This window comes from Mustelus asterias, chromosome 1 (genome assembly GCF_964213995.1).
Source record: "Mustelus asterias chromosome 1, sMusAst1.hap1.1, whole genome shotgun sequence".
NCBI classification, from domain to species: domain Eukaryota; kingdom Metazoa; phylum Chordata; class Chondrichthyes; order Carcharhiniformes; family Triakidae; genus Mustelus; species Mustelus asterias.
In genome coordinates, this window is record NC_135801.1 from 114,978,909 (window position 1) to 114,998,512 (window position 19,604).

Genomic DNA, 19,604 nt, shown 5'->3' on the forward strand with positions numbered 1-19,604 from the left:
ATAGCAGTGACGATATTGAATCTAATAGAGCAAAAGGGACAAAAGAATCCCTACTGATCACTCCTTTCATATCACTAACATATCTATATATCAACAGGAATTGGACTAAGATAGCAGAGAAAAATTGTTCTTTTTAAAAAGGAAGGGGGAAGGGTAAATAAGTGATGAAGCCAGGTGTCAAAATAAAATTCTATAGCTGCAGGTGCAGAAAAGCCATTAAACATTGCCCTGCAGTTCAACTGCACCACTGATGCAGCTGCTGCTCACAAACCCAAGTACATCACTGTTTAAAAGGATGTCAGAAAACAAAGTAAAAACAGGTATGAGATATACATTTTTTCTTTCATGTTCTAACTTACAACTCAAGTTTCAGAATGTTAATTAACAATGCTGTAACTTCTCAAAGTATATAACTGGGTAACAGATATTCTCATAAAAATTTGCAAGGAATAATTTTCCCTTAAAGGCTGATTTTAGTCAACCCGGACATGCTCAGCACAGCTTTATTGGTGCGTTAACCATTCTTGTTCATTTAGTGAGGCAAGAGTGAAATCTGTGGCATCTACGTTAGAAGATTAAATAGATTTATGCATTTAAAAATACCTCATTTGTAAAATGTTATTCTCTACATGTGAAGCAATGAGATTAAATTTTAACCAACACAAAAAATTGCTATTGAAGTATAAGACACTTGTTTTAAAGAATGTTACCAGTTTGATTTCACAGCTGGAATCTGAAAAATACAATATACTGATAACTAACATTTCCACTAACTGCAGTGGAATATCTTGTAAATAGACAAAATGCTTAATAGCAGAAAGTTTTTTTTTACAAACAATCCACAATACTTCCTTATCAAATAATATTTATGCAAATAACTGAATATAACCAGGTGCCCAAATACCAGTTATTTTAAAAAATAAAATTACATAGAACTGTGGAAAATCAAAATCTTAGATTGTTCCAGTTTAATATGAACTTGAAAAAGAAAAAAATGAAATGAAATAAAATCCCCTTTTTGTGATTATAATGTAGATACATACACAGATTGTGATCTTTTTACTTAACAAGTCAAAAGCATTTTAAGAAGTGGGACGCAGATTTTAAAGAAACAAAAATACCCTTGGGAAGGTTTAACTCCCTACTTAATGGTTACATCAGCCCTCCAGATGCAGACTTTCTCCTTACTAATAATGTGTTGAACTACTGATGTTTATTACTGGTTACTGTCAGCTACACAAACATCATATAGAAACAACAGGGTAGAAGTTATATTTTTGGAGGAAAAAGATTTGCTAGATATATTTCAAATCTAAACTTTGCTAATGTAGCCCAATATCATTTTGTGAACAGCACAATAACAGCAGAATGTAAAACATTGCCGTTTATAGTTACACTTTTTAATTTTAGTAGTTGCTAGTCAATCTGAAATCAAAAGAAAATAAGTTTGTGGAGTGTAATTAACATTCAGTTCAGTCATTTTGGCCCTTGTCTAGCCCCAAACCTTTGTTAAGATTTGCTATTCTGAAGGCTTGAGGGAAATCGATTTGATTCTAATGGTACCATGAAAAGAACATGATCTAACTGCTTTCAGCCCTCCGTAAATCTGTACTTGGTCTTTATCACAATGCTACCCCAATTTAAAAAGCACTGAATGTCTCGTCAATGACTTTGTGAAACAGACAAGGAGCGGACATAAAAATTCCAATAGTTGTTTAAGCAGCAAAGTTCATTTGCATCACAGCGAATTTGAAAAGGCCTGACCTCTCAAACCGCCTCTCAGGTCTATGAAGTTGTAGCCTTGACAAGCTTGCATTGACAGAGCTCATTGACTCTGAAAGGCTACTTTATCAATGGAAAAAGACGGACTACGTTCTTCTACTTCAAACTGGCATCTGCCTGCCCACCCGCTGCTGATCCGAAGGTGACACTAATACAAAACTACAGACTTTACTCCCCAATATCCCTTCAGCATCGACATTAAGTACAGGATATACTTCATTTCTGTTTTTTTTTCAATGCTGGCTGGCTGCATTCTACGGTATTTGTACTTCTTAACAAAAGCAAGTACCAATGGAACTACTGGGTGCAATCACATTATAGACTGGAACAAAAACTCTGGAACACAAGCTGGAAAACTGCTCAGCCTCGATACCAGAAGCTGCACAAATTTCAATGTCGGGCTCTAAATAAAGGAAGTTTTACAAATTTTCTAAGGTTTTGTTTCCAGCAAAATTACCAACACACACTCTATCAAACTAGAACTTCAACTAAGTTACAACACTGGGAAATTAATGATCAGACTATAATCTGCCAAAAATTTGATCCATCTCTTTACTATTGGCAAATCTGAAATTAGTAATATATTTCTGCACTTTCATATAGTACCTAAAATATTCCTGAACTAAATACACATCACTGAATCTCAATTTTCCTTGCAATTTTCTGCTCTTTCTTTCCCTTTTAAAAAGCATCAGTTTATCTGTGGGAGATCATTTTGCAAACATCGGTAACCCTCTGATACTTTTCCCAGGTTGTCAACAGAGCTTAATCTTATTCAACCAGACAACACATCCTCAGTTTTAAAAAGATGTCATTAGAATAGTGAGCAGGTACATAGGCTGATTGTAGTGGCTTTATTTGTCTGGCTGCAATCAGATACAGCAAGAAGTCTAACAACACCAAGTTAAAGTCCAACAGGTTTATTTGGTAGCAAAAGCCACTAGCTTTCGTAACAGGCTGTTCCTTCATCAGGTGGGTGGGAGTTCTGATCACAAACAGGGCACAAAGACACAAACTCAATTTACATGAATAATGATTGGAATGTGAGTCCTTACAGCTAATCAAGTCTTAAAGGTACAGACAATGTGAGTGGAGGGAGCATTAAGCACAGGTTAAAGAGATGTATTTACCCCAGTCCAACACCGGGATCTCCACATCATGCAATCAGATAACTCAGCAGAGAAGATGAACCAGGGACTTTCTTATCCATAAGCAGCAGCTCCACATAGGAAATATTCAATGATATCAAGAACGTTCTCTTAACCCCATTTATACAACTCTAGCAATCTTTGAAGTACAACATTAACCCTAACATGGATGTTCTCCCAAAAGAGAAATACTGTACTCATTGCACAAAAATGCTATTAATTGGCAACCAGGCAGCTACAGTGGTAATACCAGGAAGGTGGGAGAAGAACCTGAAATAGGAGGGGAGGGGTCCAGATGTCGTGGGCCACATGGGTTCCAATAACATAGGTAGGACTAAGAAAGTAGTTCTGCTGAGGGACTAGGAGCAGCAAGGGGCTAAATTAAACAAAGTAGAACAACAAAGCTAATAATCTTTGCGTTACTACCTGAGTTATGACCAAAATGGCATAAACTAAATAAGATCAGAGTTCAACGCATGACTCAATGGGTGGTTTCAATTCGTGGCACACTGTCACCAGCACCAGGGAAAGAGAGAGTTGTACTGTTGGGGCTGCCTTCATCTAAACCACACTCAGGCTAGTGTCCTAGCAAACTGTATAACTAGGGGTGTACAGTGGGCTTTAAAGTACATAGTGAGGCGGAGGTTTCACACGAGGAGAGATTTGGAAAGTTAAAGAGATATGACAAGGCAACAGTGCAGGTTAGTGATATGGGTAATAATAACCAGATTGTGACAGGAAGGGACCGAGTGTACAAAGAGTGCACCAACAAATAAGGTCAAGAGTAGAGAAAATTGGTAAAAGGCAGAATTAAAGTCTCTTGAGCTGAATGCATGTGGCATTCGTAACAAGACGGATAAATTGATAGCACAAACAGAAATATATCTTGAATCCTACCACTTCTCTTATTGTTTTTCACTTATCCCGTAAGGCAGGGAGGTGAGCCCCGAGGGGCTCTCGCTTCTGGTTGGAAGGGCCGGGTGCGACCTGTTCCGCGGACAGTGGCAGGTGGGGAGTTTGACTGGGATGGTACACCGGTCACACCTTAACGCAGGTGTTCTAAGGCGAGCTCAGGGAGGACAGAAAGCTCCCATGGAGCAGAAGGGCAAAAGCTCGCTTGATCTTGATTTTCAATAAATGAGTATGATTTAATGGTCATTACAGAGATATGGTTGCAAAGTGACCACACTGCAGGCCTAAATATTCACTGGAGTTTGACATTTCGCGAGGACAAGAAGGAAAAGGACTGTTAATCAAGGATGAGATCAGTACATCAGTGAGAATTGATCTTGGTTCAGTGGATCAAAACGTACAATCAGTTTGTGTGGAGGCATGAAATAGCAAAGTATTGGGACTCACCTGACGAAGGGGCAGCGCTCTGAAAGCTAGTGGCTTTTGCTACCAAATAAACCTGTTGGACTTTAACCTGGTGTTGTGAGACTTCTTACTGTGTTTACCCCAGTCCAACGCCGGCATCTCCACACAATGTGTAATAAGACAGGATTTATAAATTACTTCATAGAAATGATCCTCTAGGTTGGAGTGATCATAATATGACAGAATTTCACATTCTAGTCAATGGTGTGAAATTTGAGTCTGAAACTGCTATCTTAAATTTAAATAAAGGCAATTACAAGGGTATAAAGACAGAGTTGGCTCCAATGGACCTAGAAAACAGGTTTAAAGGGAAGGTAGTTGAGAAGCAGTGGCAGACATTTAAAGAGATCTTTCATACTCTCAACAAAAATAAATTCCATTGACAAGACATGAGAAGGATGCACCATCTGTGGCCTACAAGGAAAAATCAAAGGTTACAACACAGAATAAGAGGCCATTATTTTGGGGATGATACATTAGCATGGAGAGCACCCTGGAAAACTAACTGGGAACAGAGTTGGGATAAATGGATAATTTTCAGGTTGGCAAACTAACTAGGAGTGCCACAGCAATCAGTGCTGGGGCCTTAATGATATACCATCTACATTAATGACTTGGTAAAAGAAATGATGGCATAGTGGCATCGTCACTGGACTAGTAATCCAGAGATCCACAGTAATGCTCTGGAGACTGGAATTTGAATCCCACTATGGTAGTTGATGGAATTTGAATTTGATTTTTTTTAAAATCTGGAATTCCAAGTCTAATGATGACCATGAATCCATTGTCAATTATTAAAAACCCATCTGGTTCACTAACATCCTTTAGGGAAGGCAACCTGCCTATGTAGAAACATAAAAAATAGGTGCAGGAGTAATCCATTTGGTCCTTTTGAGTCTGTTCCACCATTCATGATGATCATGGCTGATCGTCCAACTCAATAGTCTGTTCCCACCTCCCCCAAGAGCAATAGTAACTCCTTCTTGAAAACTTACAATATTTTTGGCCCCAACTACTTTTTCTGGTAGCGAATACCACAGGCTTACAGTCTCTGGGTGAAGAAATTTCTCCTCATCTCAGTCCTAAATTTACCCTGTATCCTCAGAGTGTGGTTCCTAGTTCTGGATTTCCCCACCATTGGGAACATCCTTCCTGCATCTATCCTGTCTAGTCCTGTATAGATTTAATGAGATCAGCCCCCCCATACCCCCGCTCATTTTCTGAACTCCGGCGAAGATAACTCTAACTGACTCAATCTCCTCGTACGTCAATCCCACCATCCTGGGAATCAGTCTGGTAAACCTTCTCTGCATTCCCTCCGGAACAAGAGTATCCTTCCCCAAAAGCTACATACAATATTCCAGATGTAGTCTCACAAAGGTCCTGTACAATTGCAGCAAGGTATCCTTGCTCCTGTACTTGAGTCTTTTCACTACGAAGGCCAACATACCATTTGCCTTCTTTACCACCTGCTGCACCTGCATGCTTACCTTCAGCGCCTCGTCTACAAGGACACCCAGGTCTCGATGCACATTCCCCCCTCTCAATTATAGCCATTCAGATAATAATGTCTTCCTGTTTTTGCTACCACAGGGATAATCTCATATTTTTTCACATTATACTGCATCTGCCATGCATTTGCTCACTCACTCAGCTTGTCCAAATCACACTGAAGCATCTCTGTATTGCCCACCCAGCTTTGTGTAATCTGCAAATTTGGAGATATTACATTTAATTCCCTCATATAAATCATTAATATATATTGTGAAACCTGGAGTCCCAGCACTGATCCCTGCAATATCTCACTAGTCACTGTCTGCCATTTGGAAAAAGACCAGTTTATTCCTACTCCTTACACGTGACTCAAGACTCCAAGGTGGTTGACTCTTAAAATGACTTTGAAATGGCTTAAAAAAGCCATCTGTTATTCAGACATTGTACGGATAATTTTATTTGACCAAATGTGACTTAGATGCATTCTACCTCAAATTTGCACAGGTAATTTTATAACTTTGCATGTTTGTGAGGAGCTATAGTGTTTGACAGTGCATATTCAGCACATGCTGTGCAAAATGTAATGAAAATTTAAATGGGTTGGAAAGTCATCCAAAAATGAGCACTCAAATTCAAACACTCTCATGGGTGTAACTCCTTGTTGATAGTGCAAAGTTGGAAATGACTAATTAGGTGACCCAAAAAGGTTTCATAACGGATATCGGTACCCTCAATAAGTATTCTTTTCCCCTTCTATATTTTCATGATTGATTTCACAAATTGAATCTTCTGGATTGCAATACTGCCATCAGCTAATTTTAGAACTCTTATTAGTTGATAAACCGTACATTTATTTGCATGTTTTATGAAGTCACTCGATAATTTTGATTATACTATGCATGGGGAAGGAAATCACATTTTTAAGCATGGCTGTGACTGCGCTAGAATATATCCAGGTCTGTTGGATGGCAACTATTTTCAAAGTTTATATTGCATTTACATTTGTGATATCTCATACTTTTCAATTGATTTGGTTATTAACTAAAAGGCAATCAATTAAATCTTTAAATATAATTGTCGTTTAGTGATACATGCCAGTGCAACAATTGGTGGTAATGATTTAATTTTAATTTGAGCTCAAAAAAGAAAGGCTTAACAATGTCCAATTCTTAGTTTGTACAAATGGACTGTTTAGTTTTCAGTCTTTACAAACTTAGAAAAAATTTGAGTCTGCACCTGAAAGCACTAAAAACAAAGCAGATAACGTGGTTAAGCTGCTCTGCATGTCCACTGAGAAATTCAGTGAACTAAAAGGCATCTCAGTCTCCAATAATGCATCTTCTTTACAACTTGACAGGTGACAAAAAGCACTTGCACGTGCAGCCTAATTAATCACTATACTTGACATCTCAGTGATTTACAGTGAGAAGCAGGTGAAAAGTACAAAACAAAATAGGAAACACTTGATTTTTCAAGTCAATGGAGGGAAATGTCACTAAATCACAGCCAAAATAAATGGCGTACTGAATTTAAAAGAAAATCTCCAGACTATAAAATGACAAAGTTGAGAGGTTAGTTATACAATGGATAATTAAATCACACTATTCCTCAAAAATAGTGAAACGCTGAAAGGCAAATTTAATACTACCATGATTTAGACAGCCTGAATAATATTGTTTTGTAAAGTATCCCATTATATTATTTTGTAAAGTACTTAACGTGGGTGGCCTCAACTATTACTGTCACGTTTTCCATTTTTCTTTAAAATAAAAAACAATAACGCAACCTCCCAATATTTGCTCTCACGCCAATCACAGGATACTTAACAGCAGTCCCTGAACTATGAATTAAAAATAAAAACGTACAAGCTTCCATTAAAAAGCCTATATTCCACTGAGTTGCATATTTAAATCTATTGCAATATTTCTCTCACTGTTCATGATTATAACCTACACTTTTTATTAGTTTTAATTAGTTGAGTGTTTGATGAAAATGTCTAATTTGTATATACAAGTATAACTCCATTACATGTTATTAGTACTAACATAATTTTTTGTATTATTTTGTCAAATCTTATAAGGAAGGCTTTCAGAATAAATGTTCACGTTTCTGCTAAGGTTAGTTTTTTTCTTTCACAGGATGTGGCAGGGTCAACATTGTTGCCCATCTTCGATTACCTTTGAGAAGGTGGGGTGAATTGCCTTCTTGTACCACTGTAATCCATGTGGTGTAGCTACATTCACATTGCTGTTCGGATGGAAGTTCCAGGATTTTGATCCAGTGATATAGTTTCAAGATGGTATGGGGCCTGGAGGGAGACTTGCAGGTGGTTGTGCTCCAATGCATCTGCTGCCCTCATCCATAGAAAGAAGTAGTTTGGAAGGCGCTGTCAAAGGAACATTGGGGAGTTTGTGCAGTGCATCTTGCATATAGTACACACTGCTACCATTGGGCATCAGTGGTGGGGGAGTGAATGTTTAGGTTGCTGGATGGGGTGCTGATCAAGTGAGTTGCTTTGTCCTGGATGATGTTGAATCTCTTGAGGATTGTTGAAGCTGCACTCATCTAGGTAAATGGAGAGTATTCCATCACTCTCCTGACTGGTGCCTTATAGATGGTGGACAGGCTTTGAGTCAAGAGGTGAGTTACTCACCACAGAATTTCCAGTCTCTGACCTGCTCTCGTAGCCACAATATTTATATGGTTTTCCAGTTCAGTTGCTGATCAATGTTAAGTCCCAGGATGTTGGTAGTGGGGGAAATCAACATTGATGATGCCAATGAATGTCACGGGGAGATGATCATTTTCTTTCTTGTTAAAGATGTTTATTGCCTAGCACTTAAATGACACTCGTGCCACTCATCAGCCAAGCTTGAATGTTGTCCAAGTCTTGAGCAATTGCAAACGGTATAGAACATTGTACAATCAGCAGTGAAAGCAAACATCTTTATCTTCATCATAGTTTACCCTCCTAAGCAATGTAAAAGCTATTAAACCAAATCTGAGTGAATGCCAAATTGGATACTGTAGCATGCTATGTTAAAGAATCTAAAGGCACGTATTCATACCTGGAATCCCCCAAAGAATGAAGTTTTTAGCCTCAGTTACGCATGAAAGAGGAATATCTCACCGCAAGAATGAGAAGGTGACGGTGATAAAGATGAATAATAGTGGGCAAGTCACAAACTTTCTGGGATCTACATAAAAAGCAGCAATTGTTGATCACCTGCTGAACCGTGGAATGGTATGGTGAGGAAAATGTGAAGAAAACCAATCTCCCTCCTCAAAAAATGTTATATTATTAATTAACTTGTTATTCAAAAGTATTAACTATTGATAACATGAATGAAGAAAATTTTAAAAAAGGAACACACTGGCATTATTTCAACCCAAATAAGTATGTTTTACATTTTACAAAATAAAGAAGTTGATTGGTATCATGCCGTGATTGTGCAATATTGTCTACATCATAAATTCACTATCCTGGTCATACTCTCAAAATGAAACATTAGAAACAGTGACATTGAAACAGTCCCTTAGGTTCATGTCAAGTCAAACTGTTAAGTGGAAGATGCTTAACACTACATCTAACTGCTTTATATGTGCCTTGGAGGAGTAATTGATGCAAGCGACGATTGCCATTTTTGTAGAAATATTCCACTAACAAAAGCAACAGCTTTCACCTTCCCTCACATGATGATATATAGTGGATGGTTTGGATTGATATCAGTATTGCCATAAAGCTCATAAATGAATGTAAAATCCACCAAAGCAGTTGAAGGCTCTTCTGAAGTCCAAGAATGTGTGTTTCTTATTTCAAATTCCCAGTATTCACAATATTTTGCTTTTATGAAGGTTCCTCTATTTTTTCTGTTCAGCATAACGATTCAGAGAATCATACAGTGCCAAAGAGGCCCTTTGGACCATTGAGTCTGCACCAACATGGGAGAAATACCCAAGAACAAAAGAAGAAAAGTACAGCACAGGAACAAGTTCTTTGGCCCTTCAAGTCTGTGCTGGCCATGACACCCTAACTAAACTAAATAAAACCTTCTGCCCTTACTCAGTCCATATCCCTCTATTCGCTCCCTATTCATCTACCCATCCAGATGCCTCTTTTGTTGATGTGCCTGCTTCCACCACCTCCTCTGGCAACGCGTTCCAGGCACCCACCACACGGCGTGAAAAACTTACCCTGCTTATCTCCCTTCAACCTTCCTCCTCTCACCTTGAACCTGTGCCCCTATGTAATTGACACTTACAACCTGGGAAAAAGTTTCTGACCATCCACTTTGTCTATGCCTCCCATAATTTTGTTTATCTTTATCAGGTCTCGCCTCAGCCTTTCCAGTGAAAACAAGACTAGTTTATTCAACCTCTCCTCATAGTCAACACCCTCAAGACCAGGCAATATCCTGGTGAACCTTCTTTGCACTCTCCAAAGCTTCCATGTCCATCTGATAACGTGGTGACCAGAACTGCACGCAATACTCCAAATGCGGCCCAACCAAGGTTTTATATAGCTGCAGCATGATTTCCCAACTCCTGTACTCAATGCCCCAGCCAATGAAGGCAAGCATGCCATATGCCTTCTTAATCACCGTGGCCACCTGCGTTGCCACATTTTAGGGAACTGTGGACCTGCACACCCAGATTCCTCTGTATGTTAATGTTCCCAAGGGTTCTGCCATTTACAGTATAATTCACATCTAAATTTGATCCATCAAAATGCATCACCTCGCATTTGTCTGGATTAACCTCCATCTGCCATTTCTGTGCCCAAGTCTCCAATCTATCTATATCCTGTTTGTCCTCTGACAATTCCCGGCACTATCAGCAACTCCGCCAATCTTTGTGTCATCTGCAAATTTACTATTCAGATCATTTATATATACCAGAAACAACAGAAGTCCTAGCACCGATCCCTGCAGAACACTAGCTACAGATCTCCATTCTGACAAACACCCTTCCATCTGTACTCTGTCTTCTATGACCAAGCTAGCCAGCCCACCCTGAATCCCATGTGATTTTAGTTTTTGTACCAATCTGTCATGTGGGACTTGTCATATGCCTTACTAAAGTCCATATAAACTACATCCATAGCCCTTCCTTCATCAATTATCTTTGTCACCTTGTCAAAAAACTCAATCAAGTTGATGAGACATGACCTTCCCCATACAAAACCATGCTGCCCGTCACTAACTAGTCCATTTTCTTCCAAATATGCATACATCCTGTCCCTCAGTTTCTTCTCTAAAAACTTCCCTGCTACAGACGTCAGGCTCATCGGCCTATAATTTCCTGGATTATCCCTGCTTCCTTTCTTAAACAAGGGAACAACATTGGCTATTCTCCAGCCCTCTGAAACCTGGCCTCCCACCTAATCCCATTTACCAGCACTTGGCCCATAGCCTTGAATGTTATGATGTGCCAAGTGCTCATCCAGGTACTTTTTAAAAGGATGTGAGGTAATTCACCTCTACAACCCTCCCAGGCAGCACATTCCAGACCGTCACCACCCTCTGGGTAAAAAGGTTTTTCCTCACATTCCTCCTAAACCTTCTGTCCCTCATCTTGGACCTATGTCTCCTTGTGACTGAGCCTTCAACTAAGGGGTACAGCTGTTCCTTATCCACTCTGTCCATGCCTCTTATAATCTTGTACATCTTGATCAGGTTGCCTCTCAGTCTTCCCTGTTCCAATGAAAACCAAAGCCTATCCAATCTCTCTTCATAACTTAAATGTTCCATCCTAAGCAGAATCCTGGTGCATCTCCTTTGCAACCCCTCCAGTGCAATCACATCCTTCCTATAATGGCAAGCAGAACTGTACACAATATTCTAGCTGCGGCCTCACCAAAGTTGTATACAACTCTAACATGATTTCTCTGTTTTTGCAATCTATGCCTCGATTGATAAAGGCAAGCATCCAATATGCCATTTTCACCACCCGACTAACATGCCTTTCCGCCTTCAGAGGTCTAAGGTCAAATGCGTCAATGTCCCTTCCAAGAACTTCCAAGTGTCACGTTGTTCTTTGAATGCTTCCTTGTCAAATTGCTCTTTTCAAAGTTATCACCTCAAACTTTTCAGGGTAAAAATTCCATCTGCCACTTATCTGCCCATTTGACCATCCTGTCAACATCTTGTAGCCCAAGACACTCTGCCACAGTTAACCAACTGGCCAATCTCTGTCATCTGCAAACTTACTAATCCTACTCCCCACATAGTCATCTATGTTGTTTATAAAAAGAACGAATAATAGGGGACCCAGCACAGATTCCTGTGTTTAGCCACTGGCTTCCAGTCACTAAAGCAGTCTTCTGTCATCACCCCCTGTCTCCTACAACTGAGCAGATTTTGAATCCACTTTATCAAATTACCCTGTATCCCATGTGCATTTCTTTACAAGTCTCCCATGTGGGACCTTGTCAAAGGCTTTGTTGAAATCGATATAATCTACATCAACTGCACTACCCTCATCAACATACCTGGTCCTCTCCTCAAAAATTCAATCAAATTTGTTAGGCATGACCTCCCTCTGATGAAATTATGACTATCCCTGATCAAGCTTTACCTCTCCAAGTGGAGATTCCTCCAATAATATCATAAAACTGGAAAATGACTTTAAATAATTTAACTACATTCTGCCCAGTATGAAACCAGCATAATTTTAAAATCTAACTGTACATTAAGAAACAGCAAATTGTATGGCATTTTCTGTTTTGAGAAGAATAAAAACATGTAATTTTAGAGCTGAAAGAATATATTGAGAATAGATGACAAAACAATAGATAAAAGGTTGGGTACATATCTAAAACAGTACTGTATACTATGGCTTAACTGGGTATTGACCAAATCACATTTGGGATACCGTGCTCAATTCCGCTCCCATCACAAAAATCACGTAGGTGTGGAACAACAAGAATGTGGAATGAGCACTTAATTGGGAAAAACTTAGTTATTTAAAAAAAAACTGAATATGCATTTAAAAAGAGGTTCCCTAAGCAAAGCATAGAGAGATCCTATTGGGAATCCTGCCAACCCACCCTGCAGTCAGTGAAACAAGCCTCATTCCCAGCAGTTATAATGATTGGCTTCAAGTTCTTTCAGTGCTTTCAAATCACAAGGAGGGTTTTATAAGCCTTTAAAGCATTTAAAGAAATTTAAGCTGCTTCCCTCTACGAAGTTTTTTCAGAACGTTGAACAGTCAGACAGGGCCTGGAAACTTTGGGGTTGGGGACCTGATTGGTCAGGTGAGGCTGAATAGTGAGAAGCAGCAACAAGGAAGCAATATCAAGCAAGAAACCAATTTTACCAGCTCTGAGGATGATATCTCTCGAAACAATAGCACCACATATCTAAGAGACATTTGGGAGGTCATGGAGGCAACTGTACACTGGTGCTGCCCACCTTGGAGACAAAGTTAATAGGATTCAATTAGAAGGATTATACAATTCAATTTTGCTGGAAAAGTTAGATTGACAGGTGTGACAGAAAGAAAAAGCTTACAAAGACTACACCACACACACAACTTAGATATTCTGACCTAATCACAGCAGCATTATATATCAGTTTGAATTATTTCGATAATAATAATGGAGTCATGAAGTATTTAGTGGTATTGACTGGCATTGAAAGTAATTTACAGTAGTACAGCTTCTTGGCTTAGTGCATGTTGCATAATGCCAATTACCACACTAATACAAATAAAACAGTTTTAGCCACAGTTTATTGCATTATGTTGGGGTTGTTTCCATCTTCTATATGGCAGAATATTAACTGAATCAAATGTGTAAATAATCCAATGTCATTCTCATGCTGGGTAGCTTGTTTAAAAGTTAATTGATAGCCAAATAAAATTGGTCATTAATTCAGTCAACACAAACTTGACAAGAATGTTATATTTTACTCAGAACTTCAAAAAACATGTACAGGCTGGTGAATTGAATTCTCTTGTCAAGGGCATAGTTATCTGGTTGAAAGATTGATTACTCATAGTTGACAATCATCTTAAAAACAAGAAATGTTCCCTTTATCGTCATCCAGAGTTTCACTAAAGTTATAATTATAAGTGTGTTTGTATTCAAGAATTAGCATACAGGAACAACAAATATTTGTATAGTGTCTTTAATATAATAAAACATCCTGAGGCACTTCACAGGAGCATTATAAAGCAAAATATGATACCAAGCACATAAGGAGCTATTGGTCAGCTGACCAAAAACTTGGTCAAAGAGGTTTTAAGGAGTGTCTTAAAGGAGGAAAGCAAAGTAGTGTGGCGGAGAGGAATTCTAGAGGTTAGGTTCTAGACAGTTAGAATCATAGAAACCCTACAGTACAGAGAGAGGCCATTCGGCCCATCGAGTCTTCACCGACCATAATCCCACCCAGGCCCTACCCCTATATCCCAACACTAATCCCTCTAACCTACGCATCTCAGGACACTAAGGGGCAATTTTAGCATGGCCAATCAACCTAACCCGCACATCTTTGGACTGTGGGAGGAAACTGGAGTACCCGGAGGAAACCCACTCAGACACAAGGAAAATGTGCAAACTCCACACAGACAGTGACCCAAGCCGGGAATCGAACCCATGTCCCTGGAGCTGTGAAGCAGCAGTGCTAACCACTGTGCTACTGTGCCGCCCCAAAGTTGAAGGCACAGCCACCATTAGTGGAGCGATTAAAATTGGAGATGTCCAAGAGGGCAATATGTGACAGTGCAGACACCATGGGAGGGTTTGGGGAGATTACAGAGATAGGGATGGGCAAAGTCATTCAGGGATTCGAAAGCAAGGACAAAATTTTAAAATCAAGACATTGCTTAACCGGATGCCAATGTAGGTCAGTGATCACAGGGAGTTGGTGAGAGTTAAGACAAAGGCAGGAGTATTTTGAACAATCTCAAGTTTACGGAGGGTAGAATATGTAAAACCTGCCGAGGATGTGTAGGACCAGTCACGTCTAAAGGGGAACAAAAGGATGCATAAGGGTTTCAGCATCAGCTGAGCTGAGAAAAGGGCAATATCGGGTAATGTTACCAAGTGGAAATGGAAGTATTAAGAATGGCACAAAATAGCTCATCACGGGGTCAAATATGACATCAGTTTATTCTCTAAAAGAAGCAAAATATTGCAGATGCTGGTGGGATCTGAAACAAGAACAAAGGACACTGAAAAACTCAGCGTCTGCCAGTATCTATCAGGAGAGAAACAAAATTAATGTTTCGAGTCGACAGAATTCAGCTGTAAGTCGTTTTCAATGGATTGACATAGAAAGAATATGATTGGAGTGTGGAAAGGGGCTGAGGGTGGAGCATGATTCAAGCAATTGATCAGAGACAGTCTTAACCGTGAATGATATAATGGTATTGGCAAGACCACATGAGATGGCAAGGTCAAGGGCATGGCTGTAAACATGAATTGAGAAGTTTACAAGGATTGAGAGGTTTAGGGAGGGACAGCATGATGAATTGAGATAGGGGTTTTAATCACCAAGGATGAGAAATTGTTCAGTACAGAAGCTAAGGGAGGAAACCAGCGACGATATCTTGGTAAGAATATATATTTTTTAATTGAGCTCAAGGGCTAGAGAATGATGATTTTGAATGGGAAGTGTCAAGAGGTGGAACAAGGTAAGATGCTCAAAGGAGCAGAAAGTGGCAGAGGCATAGAGGCTCAGGTCTAGGTGACATTTGGTGATAAGTATCAAACTGCCACCAAAATGTCTCGACAGAACAAGTAGCAGAAGATATAGTTTGGTAGGTCTGAGGGGGGCTCATTTAGGGAAAAGGTGTCATCACCCCAATGCCCCTCCCCCCCCCACTCAAGTTTCTATTCAGGCCATGATATCGATGCAATGGCCTTATTCACAAGTCAGTAGACATTCTGCAGGAAGCTGTGTAGAGGGGTGGTGAGAGCAGAGTCCACAGATTCAGCAATGGGAAGGAAACTGGCAAGATTACTCCCAGCGCCCCCAGCGTTGGGGCAGGTAGACCAACAAGAGAGTCGAACGAGCAATTGGGGTTGCTGTTCGTAATGAGCCTGCGGTGAGTGCCTCAATCAGCCCTTTGAAAGATTCTAAAAGAGACACAGAGGGAAGCTGTAGCTTATCTAATAGGGCCAAACTTGGGAGTATGGAGAACTTGAGATTGGAGAAATGAAAGATAGGCATGACCAGAGAAGAGCAGGATCTTTTGAGGGGTAAAATGAAAAGTAAAAAAGCAAAAGTGGAAAATAGAGTGATGGGCTCGGGTCTGGAGCAGCAGTCAAATGTACTCAGGGAAAGTTTAAGTTGCAGAGACATAGGGCCCGATTTTACCATTTTGATTCTAAGTGCTGAATATGGGCACAATTCAGATCCAACTTGGAAAACTGCTCCCAAGTGCCCCCATACACACATAGCCTGAAAAAGAAACGCGAGTCTGAATCACGCTGTGGGCAGGGCTTACCATGCCTGAAACACTGCAGCTTGGATCGGAGCTTTGAACTGCGCACGCGCAGTGAAAACAAAAATTTGAAGAACGCGCTCCTGTCACATCGCTCCCGGGCCGCAAAAAGCTGATAAAGCGTCCCGGGAGCATAAAGCAGGAGCGATGGCCCCCACAGACATCGCCCCACCCACACAACATAATTGTCCCCCTTATCCACCCAACCCCCCTACTACCCAGACCGATCGGGACCCCCTTCCCACTTTCTCCCCCACCGATCACCCGCAGAGTGGCGGCGGACCCCCCCACCGATCACCCGCAGAGTGGCGGCGGACCCCCCCCCCCCCCCCCCAAACCATCAGAAAACTGTCTGGCCCACCCCCCCCCCCCCCCCCCACACCACCAGAGAACCATCTGGCCTCCCTCCTCCACATCCCCCGCAGAGAATGATCAGGCCTCCCCTCCTCTTCCACCCCACCAGAGAATGATGGGGCCTCCTTGCTCCCTTCCCCCTCCCGCAATCAGAGAATGATAATGATCTGGCCTCCCTCGTCTTCCACCCCCCACCCCCCCAACCAGAGAACGATCTGGCCTGCCACCCTCCCCTACCACCGATCTGAGTTAGAGAGCTGTTGGAAGCTCTGAACTTACCTCTGCAGAAGCTGGAGCACCCGATACCTTTGCTGAGCATGTCTGTTTCACACCGAATCTGGTTGGGCGAACGCGATGGTAAAGGGGGAAATGTAGGTACGATTGGGCGTCCAGTCCATTAAGTCAATTTAAATGCATGCAAACGCTTTTAAATTGACGTCGCACCCGTTTCGGGTGCAGTTCGGATCGCAGCCATTTTTGGGCCTTGGTAAAGCGGGCATCTGCGCAGACATGGGCGCGGATCGCGCTGATCGCGTCATGCCTGACTTTATCAAGTTTTCACGCCCAAAAACAGGTGCGACGCAATGGTAAAATCGGGCCCATAGTTACATAAAAATCCTGATCCATTAAAACCTGACAGTAAAGAAGATATGGGAAAAGGAATTGGTAGACTTAATAGGAATATTTCAGCAATAAGATGAGAGGTACCATAGGGGGGCAGCAACATTGTAGGTGGGGCAGAATATCAACAAACACTATTTTGAAATTGGAAGGACATTCTTCTTTCTGGGTAGTTTCCCAATCCTTTTATGTTTCACTCACATGGTGTACAAGTTTTATCGGAGGAGAAATTTAAGATGGAAAGCTGTATTTCTTATTCAACATGCCAAGTCTGGTAAAGGCCTGACAAATCCAAAGTTTATTAGAGTCTCCCTCTCCTGTACCAAAACAGGAATCTATAATCTTTCATTCCTGGTTACTGATCTACAGCAGTGTTAAAATTATATGAGCAACGTTAAATGTTGTCATCTATACTGGAATACTTCCTCACTACACTGAGTTTTCTTTATTGCTGAAAAAAACATTTTGTTGAAGCTTTTCATCTTACAGTCATCAGCAAGAATACCAATATCAGGGGAAACAACAACTTTTACTGGATAATTGGTTGGCAAGTGGATTCTGATTGGTAGAGATGTTAGAGAACGCAGCAGTTGATGGTGACAGACACTTAACTGCCAAGCACTGTTGGAACTTTAAACCAGGTAGCTTAACTCTGATTGGTCAAGGTATTGTTCAGTGGAACGAACCAGCAAATAGCTATCACTTATTATGTTTAGATGAAACAGTCGCAATGCATGTACATGTTCTGTCTGCAAAGAACAGGGCCCCACGTATTAATATATGTAGCTTCCAGTACACACAAATGCATAGACTGCAAGCCCGAATTACAATCTTACATTGGTTGTCAGCATAATTTTAACATATGGAGGATTATTTAGCAAGTGTTGTCCATTGGACACCATGTCTTGCATTTTGCATACATGGGCTGGTTGGGTTAGGTTTGTACTTTGCCCATTGCAAAGGTCAGAGAGGGCATGCTATTTGATATGATTTGCCAGTCTTTGAGGCATATTACCTAGCATTGAAATTCATATAGCACATTAGTCATTTGTGTGATAGGCAGAATGTCTTTTGACTGGACCCTTTACAGGGCCAAAATGACAGCCTTAGGCATGTTCATGAGCATAATACAGTGTGAAATGATCTGATCAAGGTAGCCAAGATGTTTGGATCAAGTTTTCCAGACACACGGTAAAGAATTCCTCTAGCATCACACTGGCAATGAAATTGACATACCACATTACTCATTTGTGTGATAGGTCGAATGTCTTTTTAGTTTGATGGCAGCAACCTGTTAATAGCAAATACCCAATCTATTCAGCTTTTCCTCATGAGGCAATCCCCTCATCCAGGAGTCAGTCTAGTGATCATTTTCTGAACTTTTTCCAATCCATGTCTATCCCTCCTTAAGTAGAGACTGTATATTGTACTCTAGTTGTGATATAACTAATGCCTTGCTCCGTTGTAGCAAGACTTCCTGACTTTTATACTCCATCCTCCTTGCAATAACATTTATTTGCCATTCTATTTGCCATCAGAATTACTTGCTGTACCTGCATGCTATACCTCTATGATTCATGAAGGACACCCAGATTCCTCTGTACTACGGCATGCTGCAGTGTTTCATCATTTAGATAACATTCTAGTTTTCTAGCCTTCTTGTCAAAGTAGACAAATCCCATATTATATCTTTGTCAAGCATTTGCCCACTTAACCAATTTATGTCCTTTTAAAGACTCTTTGTATCCTCTTCTTAACATTCTCTGCTTCCCATCTTTGTATCATCAACAAATTTGGGTACAATACAGACCCAGCATGGATCTCTCCGGCAATTCACCAGTTAACAGTTTGCCAACCTGAAAATGATCCATTTATACTGACTCTATCCATGTTAATATATCACCCTTAATATCATAAGCCATTACTATTTGTCTTGTATAATAACCTTATGTGGGACCTAATGCCTTTTGGAAATCCTTGAAATGCCCTTGCACCTGTGGCCCCTATTCTCCCAAGGCCTTATAATGGAGGAAAAGCCACTGATGAAGCAGCTGAAGATTGTTCAGCTTAGAACATTGCCCTCAGGAATTTCCACAGCGCTGTGCTGGGGTTGTGATTACAGGCATCCAAGAACCACAATCATCTTCCTTTGTGCCAATTATGATTCTCGCCATTGGGGAGCATTCAAATTCCTATAATCCTGTCTCACAGAATCATAGAATCCCTACAACGCGGAAGGAGGCTATTCAGCCCGAGTCTGCACCGACCACTATACAACCACGCCCTATCCCTGTAACCACGTGTATTTATCCTGCTCATCCCCATGACACTAAGGGGCAATTTAGCATGGCTAATCAACTTAACCCACATACCTTTGGA

At 40.6% G+C, this 19,604-nt stretch overlaps 1 protein-coding gene across 1 annotated transcript in view; it reads right to left on the reverse strand.

Annotated features, from left to right (window-relative positions):
- LOC144496538 (cysteine-rich hydrophobic domain-containing protein 2) overlaps window positions 1-19,604 on the reverse strand; it is a 73,818-nt gene that overhangs the window by 12,094 nt on the left and 42,120 nt on the right. The window lies entirely within an intron of this gene.